Consider the following 5,196-nt stretch of genomic DNA (forward strand, 5'->3'; position numbering starts at 1 on the left):
CCTACCCCCTGGGCGCGCCCCCCTGCCTCGTGGGCCCACAGTGGCCCTCCTCCACTTATTCCTGCACCCATCTTCTTCCTCTGCCTCACACAAACACGAAAAACCAACTCAAGCACGAGTTCCAGCCCCTGTTGCTGTGATTTTCGATCTCCTTGCTCAAAGCACCTCTCGCAAAACTGCTAGGGGAGATTGTTCCTTGGTATGTGACTCCTCCATTGGTCCAATTAGTTTTTGTTCTAGTGCTTTATTCATTGCAAATTTGTGCTACATAGGTGACCATGTTCTTGAGCTTACATGTCAAATTTATATGGTTCCAAGTAGTTCCAATGCTTTATATAGGCTCTAGGCACTTGTGGGAGTTGTTACTATCAATTTTATTGAAGTTGGTTCACTTTTATTTGAAGTTACTAAAAATTTCAGATTGTTTCAGAAAATAATGAAGAAATTTTTGAGGGGCTCGTCGAGCCGAAGCTCTAAGGAAAAACAAAAGGAAGAAGAGCAGAAGCCCAAATTTAATTTGCCTCGCACCGCAGAGGTCCGGCCGTGTGAATGGCCTTCTGATGACTTTTTGAGGAGAGTCGGGATTTATGAGGATTTCTATTTATTGATTGAAAATGCTGGCCTCACCAATTTCCTCCACGACCAACGTCATCAGTATCTCTTACTCCCAAATACTTTTGTGCAAAACTTCTACTTTTTCCCTAAGAAATCACCTTCAACAGTAGAGTTCCATTTATATGACGTTGTTAAAGAGATGACATTAGCTGAATTCTGCGAGGTTTGCAGAATACCCTTTGAGGGCACCTTAGATGAACCCCACCGTAACGAAGTAGAAGCTTTTATTAACACCATCACTGTGGGAGAAACCAGGAAGGTTTCTGATGCAAGGATCACTAGCATACATTTTCCTGTTTTACGCTACTTTTCCTTATTTGGTAGTCGTTGCTTGATTGGACGCGGGAACTGTGGGAACCTTAGTATTCCTAATATTATTATTTTGCTCCATGGTTTATACCGCAATAACTCTGTTACTATGGGTGGAATTGTTGCTAGACGGTTAAGTCTGAACCATACTAAGGGACCCATCTTTGGAGGCATTTATGCTTCACGCCTAGCTGAACATTTTGAAATACCTATTTGGCATGAGGAGGAAGAAGAAACAGCGATGCCCCGTGTTTATTTAGATTATAAGAGTATGATAGCGCATGACTTTCTTGTTAAGAGTCGCGAAGGGGAGCTCAAATACAAATTATACTATGATAAACATCACCCTGAGACTATTACTTTGCCTGCTCCTTCTTTGTTTAACTTGTCTACAGAACCTCACATTGTTCCGTGGTCGGCTGTTCAAGCCTATCGGAATCCTGCACCAGCCCCGGAACCGGAGCCACAGGATGAGCCTCCACGACTATCTGTTTATTCTTGGGATCCAGAGGAGGCAGCCAGCCAGTGGCAGCTGGAGCCTTCTTCGTCATAGTATGACCCCAGCTTCACCTACAGGTATCCGCCAGGCTATCCCTGGCAATAGACCAACTTAGGCCAAAGGCCTAAGCTTGGGGGAGTATGTATTTCCCACCGACATTACATTCATGTTCACACACACACTCAGTGCTAGATGTCAGTGCTCATACTTTTTCACTGTAATATCCATGCTAGTTTAAATTTCTTTTTCCTGCTTTCTTCTTGTGTGTTTGTTAAACCTTAAGAAAAACCAAAAAAAAATTAGTTAGTTTACTTTCCATTCTTGTAGTAGAATTAAAAAGAAAACCCAAAAATATTTCCCGTTCTTCTTTTACTTGTTGGGAGCTTTCCCGTGTAAATAGTTTTTATTTTCTTTTCTTTCTTTTGGGGGTCGAGAAGACCATATTGAAAATGCTTAGTGGCTCTTATATGCATAATTGTTTATTTAACTTAGAGCCCATATTACTTGTCTTCTCTCTTGAGTTGAATGCTTGCAGATTCCAGCTTAGTCCAATGCACGTGCACTCTTATTATTATACACACCGTTCGGTCGTGCAAGTGAAAGGCAATAATGATGATATATGATGGACTTATTGGGATGAGAAAGGCTGGTATGAACTCGACCTCTCTTGTTTTTGTAAATATGATGATTCATCGTTCCTAGGTCAGCTATTATGAAGTAAACATATTTGCAATGACATTTAGAGATTATAGTTGCTTGTGCCATGCTTGATTAGCTATGAGTTATAATGGTTTACCTTGCGTGCCAACATGCTATTAGAATGATTATGATGTGGTATGATGGGATGGTATCCTCCTTTAAATGAATTGAGTGACTCGACTTGGCACATGTTCACACATGTAGCTGAATCAAATCAACCTAGCCTTCATGATATTTATGTTCATGGTGGATTATATCCAATTCATGCATGTATTCGGTGTAAATTAATTTTAATGCATGTTTACAACTGTTGTCGCTCTCTCAGTTGGTCGCTTCCCAGTCTTTTGCTAGCCTTCACATGTACTAAGCGGGAATACTGCTTGTGCATCCAAACTCCTTAAACCCCAAAGTTATTCCATATGAGTCCACTATACCTTCCTATATGCGGTATTTACCTGCCGTTCCAAGTAAATTTGTATGTGCCAAACTCTAAACCTTCAAACAAACATTCTGTTTTGCATGCTCGAATAGCTCATATTTCAACTAGAGCTGCCCTTATCTTCTGTGTTAAGCGGGTTATTCCCAAGAGCAGTGACTCCGCTCCTCATTCACGAGAAAATGGCTGGTATCCAGGATGCCCAGTCCCATGCTTTATGCAAACTAAATCAAAATAACTGCAAATAAAACTCCCCCTGGGACCTATTGAATGTTGGAGGCACTCGTTGTTTCGAGCAAGCCATGGATTGATGCTTGTGGAGGAGGGGGAGTATAAACTTTACCATTATGTTTGGGAACCACCTATAATCTGTTTAGCATGGAAGATATCGTCATCTTTTAGTTGTTATGTTGACAATGAGAGTATACCGCTCAAAATTTAATTTATCTCTATTTCAAAACCGAGCTCTGGCACCTCTACAAATCCCTGCCTCCCTCTGCGAAGGGCCTATCCATTTACTTTTATGTTGAGTCCTCACCCTTCTTATTAAAAGCACCCGCTGGAGAGCACACTGTCGTTTTCATTCATTATTATTGGTTTATATTGGGTATGACTTGACTGGATCTCTTTTACCATGAATTACAATGCTTAGTCAGTCCTTGATCTTTAAAGGTGCTCTGCATTTATGTTTTGCGGTCTCAGAAAGGGCTAGCGAGATACCATTTTGTTATATCATGTTATGATTATTTTGAGAAAGTGTTGTCATCCAAGTTTTATTATTATGGCTCGCTAGCTGATTATGCTATTGATATGAGTAATTGAGAGACCTACGTGTTATTGTGAGTATGGTTAGTTCATAATAATTGCTGAAACTTGAATGCTGGCTTTTCATGTTTACAACAACAAGAGCAAACAGAGTTTGTAAAAGTTTTTCTTTTTCTCTTTCAGTTTGTCAACTGAATTGCTTGAGGACAAGCAAGGGTTTAAGCTTGGGGGAGTTGATACGTCTCCGTCATATCTAATTTTCCAAACACTTTTGCCCTTGTTTTGGACTCTAACTTGTATGATTTGAATGGAACTAACCCGGACTGACGCTGTTTTCAGCAGAATTGCCATGGTGTTGTTTTATGTGCAGAAAATAAAAGTTCTCGGAATGACCTGAAACTCCACGGAACACCTTAGAAAAAACAATAAAAAATCCTCGCAAGAGATGAAGACCAGGGGGCCCACACCCTGCTCACGAGGGTGGGGGCGCGCCCCCTCCCCTGGGCGGGCCCCCTACCTCGTGGGCCCCCTGGTGGCCCTCCGACGCCAACTCCAACTCCATATATTGTCTTTCAGGGAGAAAAACACAGAGAGAAGAAATCATCGCGTTTTACGATATGAAGCTGCCGCCAAGCCCTAATCTCTCTTGGGAGGGCTGATCTGGAGTCCGTTCGGGGCTCCGTAGAGGGGGATTCGTTACCGTCGTCATCATCAACCATCCTCCATCGCCAATTTCATGATGCTCACCGCCGTGCGTGAGTAATTGCATCGTAGGTTTGCTGGACGGTGATGGGTTGGATGAGATTTATCATGTAATCGAGTTAGTTTTGTTAGGGTTTGATCCCAAGTATCCATTATGTTCTGAGATTGATGTTGCTATGACTTTGCTATGCTTAATGCTTGTCACTAGTGCCCGAGTGCCATGATTTCAGATCTGAACCTATTATGTTTTCATGAATATATGTGTGTTGTTGATCCTATCTTGCAAGTCTATAGTCACCTACTATGTGTTATGATCCGGCAACCCCGAAGTGACAATAATCGTGAGCACTCCCGGTGATGACCATAGTTTGAGGAGTTCATGTATTCACTATGTGCTAATGCTTTGTTCCGGTTCTCTATTAAAAGGAGGCCTTAATATCCCTTAGTTTCCAATAGGACCCCGCTGCCACGGGAGGGTAGGACAAAAGATGTCATGCAAGTTCTTTTCCATAAGCACGTATGACTATATACGGAATACATGCCTACATTACATTGATGAACTGGAGCTAGTTCTGTGTCACCCTATGTTATGACTGTTACATGACGAACCACATCCGGCATAATTATCCATCGCTAATCTGGTGCCTACGAGTTTTCCATATACTGGTTCTTGCTTATTTACTTTTCCGTTGCTACTGTTACAATCACTACAAAATACCAAAAACATTACTTTTGCTGTCTTTACTTTCGTTACCATTACCACCACTACCATATTACTTTGCTACTAAACACTTTGCTGCAGATACTATGTTTCCAGGTGTGGTTGAATTGACAACTCAGCTGCTAATACTTGAGAATATTCTTTGGCTCCCCTGAAGGAAATATGCCCTAGAGGCAATAATAAAGTTATTATTTATTTCCTCATATCATGATAAATGTTTATTATTCATGCTAGAATTGTATTAACCGGAAATATGATACATGTGTGAATACATAGACAAACATAGTGTCACTAGTATGCCTCTACTTGAACTAGCTCATTGATCAAAGATGGTTATGTTTCCTAACCATAGGCATGTGTTGTCATTTGATTAATGGGATCACATCATTAGGAGAATGATGTGATTGACTTGACCCATTCCGTTAGCTTAGCACTTGATCATTTAGTATG

Source organism: Triticum dicoccoides, chromosome 5B, assembly GCF_002162155.2.
Source record: "Triticum dicoccoides isolate Atlit2015 ecotype Zavitan chromosome 5B, WEW_v2.0, whole genome shotgun sequence".
NCBI lineage: Eukaryota > Viridiplantae > Streptophyta > Magnoliopsida > Poales > Poaceae > Triticum > Triticum dicoccoides.